Genomic DNA, 12074 nt, shown 5'->3' with positions numbered 1-12074 from the left:
CTTCCCCACTCATGCTTTCTCTCTCTCTCAAAATAAATAAATAAGCTTAAAAAGTAAAAAATGGAAAAAGAACAAAAGCTGAACATATCTAATGTATGCAACTTGATAAATTTGGAGATAAGTATACACCCATGATGCCATTACCACAACCTATGCCATAAACACCACCATCACCTCCAAAAGCTTCCTCTCATCCTTTTTTTTTTTTTTTTTTTTACTTATTATTAGTTTGTGTGTGTGTGTGTAATCAGATCATATCATAAGATCCACCCCTTACCAAATGTTTGAGTATACAGTACAGTATTATTTACTATAGACGCTATGGGGTACAGTAGATCTCTAAGACTTATTAATCTTGCATAACTAAAACTTCACTCCCTTTGATTACTACCTCCTTACTTCTCTCTCTCTCCTCCAAGGCCTTGGCAATCACCATTCTATCTCCTGCTTCTATGAGTTTGGTGATTTTTAGATGTTTCATATCGGGGTGTCATGTATCTTTTGTGCTTCTGTGTCTGACTTATTTCACTCAGCATAACGTCCTCAAGGTTCATCCTTGTTGTTGCAAATGGCAGGATTTCCTTCTTTCTTGAAGATCGAATAATATCCTATTGTCTGTATATACTTTTTCTTTAAAAACATTCATCCGTCCATGGACATTTAGATTGCTTCCATGTCTTGGTTATTGTGAATGCAATGAACATGGAGGTCAGATATCTCTCCAGGATTATGATTTCATTTCCTTTGTATGTAAACCCAGAAGCAGAATTGCTGGATCATATGGTAGCTATATTTTGAATTTTGAGGAACCTCCACACTGTTTTCCATGGTGGCCATAAAATTCACATGGCTTCCATCCTCACCTCGTCATCTTTTGTTTTGTTGGTAATAGTCATCCTAACCGGGATGAGGTGACGTCTCACGGTTTTGATTTGCATTTCTCTGCTCATTAATAATGGTGAGCACCTTTTCAAACACATGTTGGCCATTTGTGTCTTCTTTAGAGAAATTTCCATTCAGTTCCATTGCCCATTTTTAAATTGAGTTATTTGTTTTTTTGCTATTGAGCGATAGTAGTTCTTTATGTAGCCTGACTATGAATCCTTCAACAGATATATGGTTTACAAATATTTTCTCCCGTTTCATAGGCTGACTTTCATGTTGTTGATTGTTTCTTTGGCTGCGCAGAAGCTTTTTAGTTTGATGTGGTCCCATTTGTCTCATTTTGCTTTGGTATCATATCCCAATAATCATTGCCAAGGCCAATGTCAAGAAGCTTTGCCCTGCGTTTTATTCTAGCAGTTTTATGGTTTCAGGTATTACATTTAAGTCTTTAATTCATTTTGAGTTGATATTTGTGTATGGTATAAGATAAGGATCCACCAAAGAAATGATTTAAATACTGGAAAATATACAGAGAGGATGTTCACCTCTGCCTTATTTGTGATAGTGAAAAACTGGAAACAACTTAAACATTCAACAGGAAAATGCTGAATAAATTACTGACCAATTAGAAACGTACTATTGTCTGGGGCACCTGGGTGGCTCAGTCAGTTAAGCGTCCGACTTTGGCTCAGGTTATGATCTCACGGTTCGTGGGTTCAAGCCTTCCATTGGGCTGTGTGTTGACAGCTCAGAGCCTGGAGCCTGCTTCAGATTCTGTGTCTCCCTCTCTCTCTGCCCTTCTCCCACTTGTGCTCTGTCTGTCTCTCTCAAAAATAAGCATTAAAAACACTTTTATGCAGAAATGTACTATTGTGTAACTATTTTAGAAGTTTTCATTTATATAAGAATGTCCACAATACAATATTAAATAAAAATCATATAAGAAAAAAAATGGGATGGAATACACCAAGATATTGAGTAATGACTTCTGAGTTTCACTTAGAAGGTGTTTCTTCCCTCTTTAATTCTTTATATTTTACTTAATATCAATGATATTAAATATTTTTGAGTATGTAGTATGTGATTTGACACTAAGTCTTTCCTCTTTTTTTTTTTTTTTTAGAGATAATTCTGACTAACAGAGACTCAGGACAATAGTCAAACTTCTAAAAAGCCAAGTACTCAAAGATTATTTGTTTTATTTGCTTGTTTCTTCTTTGTGGAGAAAGGAGGGTAAATGACTTGCCCTGCTTTAATCCAGCTTCTTGATTTTGAGCAACAGGCTTACATGCTTAATATTTTTTGTGGCCAGAGAAGTGAGAAATGGCCAGCAGTGAGTTCCAAACATATTAACACGAAAATGTATCTCAATTCTAATTTGTATTGATCTTTTTTAAAAAAAATGGGTGTTGTAAACAAATAAATAAAAGACTAGCCCTCTTAGGAAAACTAAAGCCAGTATAAACCATGGGATGAGATGATGGGTATATTTTTTATCATAATATAGAGCCTCACCTGCCGGCAAAAGCCTTGCATCTTCAACATGGGTTCCTTTCTCTCTAGCAGATTTTTTAAAAATTTGGCTAAGACATAAGACAGCAGAAGAAACCAAACAGCAAGTGGGAGAAAGGAAAGTTTGGGAAAGCCCAGATGAGACTGTGCAGGTGATGTAGCTCTGGCAGTCTCTTCGGGACCCTGAATGCCCCCATCAATTCAAAGTTCGCTACACAAAGCTTTGCATAAAGCAGACAATCAATATGTATCGAATGAATTAAAACCAGAAGGAGTTCATGGTTCACTTACTTAGACTATTTGTTCTTCAGAGTTTTCTTCTGGTGAAATGTGCTTTTTCTGACAGGTGTAATTTAAAGAGTAAGGACTAAAAAAGAGTTAAAAATCGCAGAAAAATCAGAGAAAGGTATAAACACAGTCTTTTCCTGGAGGATTTGCCATTTAAAACTGCAACTGTTTTTAACGTCAGGTATCCTTGGTGGCCAGTGCCTCATGAAAGCATAGTAGCTGCAGAGAATGGGGTTCAAGTGCTCCCAGGGGGCATGGCTTGTAGCTTTCCACTCATTATGGAATCAAGCCTTTAGAACCAGTTCCCTGACTAAGTCCATTGCACCTCCCGCCAGAGAGAGAGAGAAGAGGTGAGAGGATCTGAAGACTATCGGACAGTGATTAAATTCAGTGGATCTAAAAATTTTTAATTTAGCCTTCATTTGGGTATGAAAAACATAGCCAGAGGACATATGGTAGGCCATTAGCTGGGCTGAAGGAAAGGATAGAAGATAAGGTTGAACAAAATTTCCTGTTCCGGATCCTTGGGGATATGAGATACATGAATGGTTTTCCAGTTCTCTGTTGGTTTCAATAACACCAAAAGAATCTTTGTTTCTTTGTTTCCTTCTGATTCTTCCCGTGCTTTATCTCCTTGGTTCCTGAGGGAAATTCAAGCGTTGTCATAATTATGCTTAACTGTCCCTGATCACATTTAACCTAATCAAGCCTGTATGCGTGCAAAGAATAAGGGCTTCGGAGCCAGAGAAGTTTGAATCTGGTCCCTTCTCCTCTACTCCCTAATTCTGTGTTCTTGGGCAGCCATTAAACTTCTCTGGTTCTCAGTCTCCTCAGATGGAAAAGGAAAATCAGTGCTACCCTTTGTTGGGTTGTTGGATACAGTAGCCCAGTGTCTGATGCATAGTAGTTACGTAGTGGATTTGAGTTGTTAGTACATGCTCAACAAGTATGTTTCAGGCTCTTGCCTTCAGAATTGAGGTAAGGTCAGAGGTAGACAAATCCAGTATAAGGAATAAGAAAAGACTAGGCAATTAGAAAAAGGAAGGGAGGGAGGCAGGGAGGGAGAGGAAGAGGGAGGGAGACAGGCTGAGACTAACAATAAATAACACCGGAATCCAGGGAAGAAAGATCACAGGGATAAACCACTCTCAAACTTCCTATTTCATCGGACACTCGCCTCAATTCTGTTACGGAGGTAGGGAAATGATGAATGCATTTGACAGGGTGGAAAAACCAACACACAGACAGCTCCCCCTCCTTTTCAGCTGCTGTAAAGTGATGGATTAAGAAAATTCTGACGTGTCTTTTAAGACTGTCATTCCATTATTCGTTGACTTGCCTAACGTAAGCCTACTTGTCACTATGAGATTTGATACTAGAACTCACATTTCTTGATTCTCAGCCCAAGACTTTGTGCCTAGGCCACAAGAGCCTGGGCACTAGGAGAATTTTGCTTCAAAGGAAAATGGAAATTTCAGCGGTGCAGAAATGTCCTCCTTTCTTTTCTGTTGGCATCATTTCCCCATAGACTTAAAAAATCTCCATTCGATGCACCTGCCAATTGTGCTGTCTTCAACGGCTTGTCTTCCAACGTGCTCATGCCTAAATAACGACTTCCAACCTCAGATAGCAAAGTACTTTCACTGTGTTGCAATCACACCCAGTTCCCAACCGCTTCTTGGTGTTTGCTTCGTTCTCTGTCAGACTTCTCCACACCCAAGCTTTCCTCCGTGCCAGAAGAAACAACTTTTTTTTACCTGTTGGCCTTATTTACTTTTGTTTAAGTGGCTTATTCTGCTCACATAAGTCAGTCTTGCTTTCCCAAATACATATTTAGGCTGAAGTTCTACTCTTCTGTCAAAAGACAAGAACAGAAGAGGCTGTCGCACATTTAGAATAATAACAGCGGAAATCAAGCATTTATACTCATGGGTGCATTCGCATATATATAAAATACGACTGTACTTTCTGTTGTGTACTTTATGGTTGACTTCTTTAGACTCCAATCTGATCTGAAGTCCAAAGTGGCCTCTGCTCCCCAAAGACCTGAGGGCCTTATTTTGTTCCAAGAGACAATGCCATAGCAATGTCATGTTTGCTTGGTTACAAAGCCTTCCACAGAGGCCACCGTATTCCTGGCAAGGTTTAGCAGGCACTGGATTTGAAAAAAATGATCGCATCTCTGTAATTTGGTTCTGACTGCTTTTATTCAATGAATCTGTAAATGAGGATGCAGGTAGTAAATCCCTAGTAGGTGGATCAGGGGAACTCTTCTGGACTAACTTCTTTAAGTGGAGAAATAACATTTGTGTTAAAGGTTAAAGAAAAAATTACTTTTGGGTGTGCTGAGTCATGTTTTTAAAAATCCCTTACTTTATTACCCTTATTAGAAGAGAAGCACCTCAGTGTGCGGAAACTGTTCTTGCTGCCCTCAGCACCTAAAATGGAAATCGGTACAGAACAAATGCTACATGATGTGGGATCCACCTAAATGTCAAGAGCATTGAGACATGTCATGGCCGATACTATACTGTGGAAAACTAGAGGCCTTGGAGGTATATGTGGGATCTAGCGTCTTCTAATGCGAAACTTTGCTACCTGACCAAGTCGTCGACATCCTTCTACGTAAAGTGGTGGTAATGATAATATCTTCAAAGTGTTGTGGACAAGACTTATGTGAAGGTTACGCACAATTAATGCATGGAGGCACCTAGCATAGTACCTGGCACGTGATAGGTGCTCACTAAAGCTTGCTAAATCTGAAGTAATTGAATTTCCAAGAACATACGGAAGGCTGGCCATTGGGAAGGAGGATAAACGTGTTGAAGAGCAACTAAAGGAAACGAGAGAGAATGTAGTTTTGTGATGGGGGTGAAGGGACATCTCAGAGGTAAGCCAGGCCAGAAAGAAGAAGAAAAGAAAAGGTCCAGCGTGGCAAGAAGGGAAGGTGGACCCAGATGACGGGCTGCAGCTATGGTAAGGACCTCTATGAATCTTTGTGCTTGGTGAAGCCATTTTCTGGAGGACAAATTAATAAACTTATAATTGTAGAAGCGTATAGATTCATTTTAGTTAATGAATTAAAATGAATTTTGAAGTATGTCTGAATTCATGGTAGCTTTTTCTAGCGATATATATATATATATATATATATAACTTTAATCAAAAGAGCCTAAAAACTAAATCTGCCCTTCGTCCAAGGATCTCGATTTTGACATTCAAAGGGAGTTGTAGTTGTAGGTTGGAAACTAGTTGTTCAGACGGAGAGCAACTGAGGGACTGTAAAACCTCGTACGAGGTCTGATACGCTGGCCCAAGAAACTCCTAGATTCCAGTGATGGCATTCTGCATGTTCTCCAATGGAGCCAACAACACACCTTCGTGAAAGCACACACAAATGGCATGTTAGCTTTACACACTTACGTATGAAATATTAAAATTCCCCCTTGCCGATGATGTGACAATGGGGTCAGATCAATTATTACGAATTATAGCGATCGCACACACGAGGCCACACATGGAACTGAGGCCCAAGCATGGTCTTTAAGCTGGAGGACGGTTCTTGAAACTGCAGACAAACTGGTTGGAAAGGGTAATATCAGAAAATAGAGGTATTGCATAGTCTAAAGTCCTGAAGGGAAATCCCTCTTCAAAGAGAATGCTTCTTGGGGCACCTGGGTGGCTCAATTGGTTGAGCGGCCGACTTTGGCTCAGGTCTTCATCTCCTGGTTTGTGGGTTTGAGCCCCGCATCGGGCTCTGTGCTGACAGCTCGGAGCCCGGAGCCTGCTTCGGATTCTGTGTCTCCCTTTGTCTCTGATGCTCCCCTGCTCACACTCTGTCTCTCTCTCTCTCTCTCTCAAAAATAAATAAACATTTAAAAAAATTTCAAAGAGAATGCTTCTCTGTGTCTCTGTCTCTTACAGAACTGGACTCAGCTAGCTTTGAGGTAAAACGTTGTTTGCTTATTTTCGCACAGGTCCTGGTAGGCCAAGGTGGGGTGGGGGGCGGTTCTGGGCTTTCAGTTAGAGCAGGTAGTCAGGAATCAAAAGCTCTGGGTTCTGTTTTCATTTGTTGCCAACTCTTTCTCTCCCTTCCCTGCCTGCTTACCTGTTGGTAAGAAATGGGTAAAAACTGCTGCCTCTCAAAATTATAAGCTTCTTTAATGAGGATGTGCTGTTATGTGATAATAGGGAGGTACTAGGGAGCTCATATAAGTTATGAGGGTTGTTAACATTAAGTTGGTTCCTGTTGTTAAAATAAGTATTAACTTGCTATTAAATATAGACTCGCGGATGCGTGTCAGGAACATAGCACCCCGCAGGGGTGCCAGATACACGGCATTATCCACACTTAGTCTGCTAGTCATAGGTGGACCAAGAAGTTCAGGTTCAAGTTAAATGAACATTACAGAAGAGCAATCTGAACTCCAAAGGCATAGATGAGAAAAAAAGGAGATGAGGTCAAAGATTACCTGTGCTTTTCAGAAGAAAAGACAAGAATATCAGGTACACAATTTAGGAGAAGTCAACATCAAGATAGTCTCTGTTTAGGTCTTCTTCCTCTAGTCTCTCCTCTGTTGCCTCAAATATTTATCGAAATCTTAACTCTTGATCAAGCCCTGTGGTAGGTCTTGTGTTTCAATTAGACCTGGATGAAGTTTACATTCAAGCATGGAGACACATAAAATAAACAAAGGGAAGGAGGGAAATATTGGTATGTTAGTTGGAGAGGCAGGCACGAAAGAAATAGAAAGCAACAGTGTGGATTGGATAATGTTGGAGTGGGCTGCAATATTAAAGAGGATAGCAAAGGGGCGCCTGGGTGGCTCAGTCAGTTAAGCGGCTGACTTCGGCTCAGGTCATGATCTCGCGGTCCGTGAGTTCGAGCCCCGCGTCGGGCTCTGTGCTGACAGCTCAGAGCCTGGAGCCTGTTTCAGATTCTGTGTCTCCCTCTCTCTGACCCTCCCCTGTTCATGCTCTGTCTCTCCCTGTCTCAAAAATAAATAAAACGTTAAAAAAAAAAATTAAAAAAAAAAAAAAAAGATAGCAAAGAAATGCCTTACTGGGAAAAGGAGGTCCGAGTGAAGGCCTTAGGGAAGCGAAGGAGCAAGCCGCTCGGGTAACTTCTTTCACGTTCACAGAAAAGAGAACAACGCATGTCTCCTAGGTAGGACTTCCCAGCGAGTTCAAAGAGGCCAGTGCAACAGAAGCAGTGAGACCTCGAGGAAGAGTCCGGAAGGATGAGGTGACAAGTATGGAGAACAGGACCCTACCGGGTCTGTTGGCCATGGTGAAGGTCTGGGCCATTATCCTGGGTGAGATAGGGAGCCACTGGTGAGTTTGAGCTGAGGAGGAACTCTGTGCTCCCTCTGTTGAAAGCATACTTCTACAGAGTCAGGGCAAGAATAAAGAGACCTGAGACCAAGCTACTGCAGGAACTCAGGCTAGAGATGACAAGACTGGGAGGGGGAGACAGAACCAAATTTGGGATGTATTTGGAGGTAGAGACAACAGAATCCACTACTAGATTCTACGCAGGGTGTCAAAGAAAGTGAGGCATCAAATAAGACTCCCAGGATTTGGGGCCTTGACCTGGAAGGATGGGTTGTCATTAACCAAGATGGGGAAAACTGTGATCTTGGGGGTGGAGTGAAAAATAGGAGACTTTTTATTTTCCTTTTTGCCTGTCATATTTGGAATGCTTATTAGATCTCCAAGTTGTCGGGGCACCCGGGTGGCTCAGTCAGTTGAGTGCCCGACTTCGGCTCAGGTCATGATCTCACAGTTTGTGGGTTCAAGCCCCACGTCGGGCTCTGTGCTGACAGCTCGGAGCCTGGAGCCTGCTTCGGATTCTGTGTCTCCCTTTCTCTCTGCCCCTCCCCTGCTCATGCTCTGTCTCTCCCTGTCTCAAAAATAAATAAAAACATTAAAAATTTTTAAAAAAATCTCCAAGTTGTCAATTAGGCAACTGGGTATTTTATGCTTAGAATTCAGCAGGGGAGGTGATCCAAAGTGGACATACAATTTGGAAAATAATACCATTTAGACTAGATCTTATCAGGGAAGCAAGTGTTGATGGAGGCGGGAACACACCAAACGACTGAGCACAAAAGCACGGTATTTAGAATCTGGGGAGAAGAGGAGAAGCCAGAAAAACCGAGAAGACACAGCCAGTGAAGTAGGAGAGAAACCAGGCGAATGTGGTGTCCAAGAGAAGAAAGTGCTTTAAGAAGAAGGAAGAGGTCAACTAGGACATACGATGTTGCCAGTCCCAAGAAATGACCATTTAGCAATGTGAAGATCATCGCTTCTCGGCCTTTGGCTAACATCAAGTGTAGCAACGTGAAGATCATTAAGGACCTTGATAAGAGCAGTTTTGGTGGAGTGTTGGGGGGCTGGGCAAAAAAGCCTGATGAGAATAGTCTTAAGAAGGAGGAGAAAAACTAAACCCAGTGAGTATATACAAATCTTTTGAAACGTTCTAAGGGAGGTATAAAATGGAGCGGTGGCAGAAGGCAGAAGGGGGTCAAAAGAGGACTTGTATTTCTTTGAAGATCAGAAAACTAAGAGTACATGTGTACGCTCGCAGGAAAGATCCAACTGAGAGAAAAAGCTAATGATGCAGGTAAGAGAGGAGACAAGTGCCGGGAGAATGTCCTAGAGCAGGAGACGTAGGCTGGATGGGGATGGGAACCCGGCTAACAGTGCACACTGAGCATCGGGTCCAGCTTGCAACCTCTGTATATTTGATCTGCTCAGCCTGAAAACACAATGGACGTTATAGATCCTCCACAGCGGAAAAGCCTTCCTTTGGAAACACTACCAATATTCAGATTTTCTTCGGTGCAAACGTGGCGAAACTAAAGCTGCTACCCATAATTGGTGAGACATTGACGGACTCGTGTTCTGGAAATAGTCCATTGGATTTTGGTTTGGAATGAAGAAATAAAGACTGGATTGACTTCAAACTGCGACATCCACATGAGAACTTACGTTTCTTTTAAACATGTTGGTCTTGGTCCATGAGGAATAGAAAACTATATCATTTCAGCTGCTAGATTAAAACTACTGACATTTCTCAAAGAACTTGATTTGTTTGTTAAGTACATGCTGTTATCATTCCAGAAAAATTCTTAATTTAGAGCCCCCTTTTGGAAGCTTAGACTCATCCCATAATTGAAACAGTGGCAACTTCAACAACAAGTAAGAACTTTAGTGCTCTGTCCACGGATCCAGCCCTTGTGATCCCTGGCAACCCTTCTGGACTGGCTGCTTTAGAGAAGGAAGGCTCCCCAAGGAGCCCTATTACTTTATCCCGGGGAAATCCTCACATCAAAGGACCAACGATCCCAATTCCTGGTGCAAAGTGAGCGCATGATAAACAGTTGCTAAACTAATGAATAAAAATTAGTTCTGTCTACTCTCTGAAACATTGCTACGTCCATTAGACCCTGGACTTTGAATTAGCAATTTTTCATGTGATTTTTTTACAGACATGGCTAGACCCTGAAGATTTTCTTCCTTTTTTAAAATTTTATTCCAGTTAGTTAACATACAGTGTTATATTAGTTTCAGGCATACAATAGAGCATTTCAACACTTCCATACATCACCCTGTGCCCATCAAGATTATTTTTTTTAATAACTCACAAGGTAATGACCTTTCCAGAGGCCGTTTTAGGCCTTTTCTGCATTGTAGGTAATATTCAGGGTATCCAAGCCATTTAAAAGGAAAGAGCTGATCTACGGTTTGCCTTACTTGTTGGATGTGTTTTTTTCCTCCCCTGGGAACAAAGAGTTTTCAACTTATGCCTCTGTTCTGGATTTTAAGTTGACATCCAGTTTTTTCAAAGTTCCTAGCTAAGTGCTTCATAAATATTGGCTGATAAATCGGTGTCTGTTCTTTAGGTGATAATAACATCACCTGAAATGGTTAAGCTCTACATAAATATATTTATACTGACACTGACTTCTAGTTTAAAATGATGCGAAATGAATATTCATGTTTATTTCTCTTCTTTCCCCGATGCCACTGAAACGACAGTAATTTTCTTCAAAGGCATAAAAACATAAGAGAAAGGCAGTGGGTAAGATGTTTGAATGGTTACTGATTTAGCGAAGAGGAGAAACCTAAGTGCCTCCACAGGGAGAAGCACATCTGTTTATGCTGAAGAACCTCAGAAAAGCTGAGAAATTGGGGGCACCAAGAACCTCTGAAGGTAAGGGTGAGAGTTTGTGCTGAAAATGGGGGAATAGGTAGAAAAGCTATGCAACGTAGTTACACCCCAAGGACTCTTCTCATACGCAGAGCGCCCAGGTGACTATCCCATAGAAGGCCAGGGTATTAAACGCAAAAAATCATATCAGAGTAATTCTCAACTGTAGGATACTAAGGGGAAAGACTTTCAAACTAGGAAGTATGAAACAGGTATTATTAATATGCAGTTAAGTTGTAAGAAGCTCAAGTAGAATACCTGCTTCTTAAAAAATTGAATTCAAGGGGCGCCTGGGTGGCTCAGTCGGTTAAACGTCCGACTTCAGCTCAGGTCACGATCTCGTGGTCCGTGAGTTCGAGCCCCATGTCGGGCTCTGGGCTGATGGCTCAGAGCCTGGAGCCTGCTTCGGATTCTGTGTCTCCCTCTCTCTCTGCCCCTCCCCCATTCATGCTCTGTCTCTCTCTGTCTCAAAAATAAATAAACGTTAAAAAAAAAATTAAAAAAAAATTGAATTCAAAATACTAGATTCGAGCCACTCATACCCCAGAATAACCAAATGTTTTGCAATTATGATTTTCAATCAGCTGATAGGGTTTCTTTTAAGATGAAAATAAAAAGGGGCACCTGGGTGGTTCAGTTGGTAGAGCATCTGATTCTTGATTTCAGCTCACGTCACGTCTCACAGTTGTGAGATGGAACCGAGTCAGGCTCTGCCTTCATAATATGCCTCCTGCTTGAGAGTCTCTCTTTCCCTCTCTCTCACTCATTCTCTCTCTCTCTCAAAATGAAGAAACTTAAAAAAATAAAATGAAATGAAAATAAAGATTTCTAGAATTAATAGTAATATATGCTCAATATGGAAAATAAATACAAGTAGAAAGAAGAAAAAAAATCAGTAAGCTTACCCTCCAGATATATCCATAGTTAACATTTTGGTTTATTTTTTTCAAGGTCTTCTTTTTTTTAAATTTTTTTTAACCTTTATTTATTTTTGAGACAGAGAGAGACAGAGCATGAACGGGGGAGGGTCAGAGAGAGAGGGAGACACAGAATCTGAAACAGGCTCTAGGCTCTGAGCAGTCAGCACAGAGCCCGACTCGGGGCTCGAACTCACGGACGGCGAGATCGTGACCTGAGCGGAAGTTGGCCGCTTAACTGGCTGAGCCACCCAGGC

This window comes from Panthera uncia, chromosome F1 (assembly GCF_023721935.1).
Source record: "Panthera uncia isolate 11264 chromosome F1, Puncia_PCG_1.0, whole genome shotgun sequence".
NCBI lineage: Eukaryota > Metazoa > Chordata > Mammalia > Carnivora > Felidae > Panthera > Panthera uncia.
The sequence above is the reverse complement of the archived record's forward strand: the minus strand, read 5'-3'. Positions refer to the sequence as shown.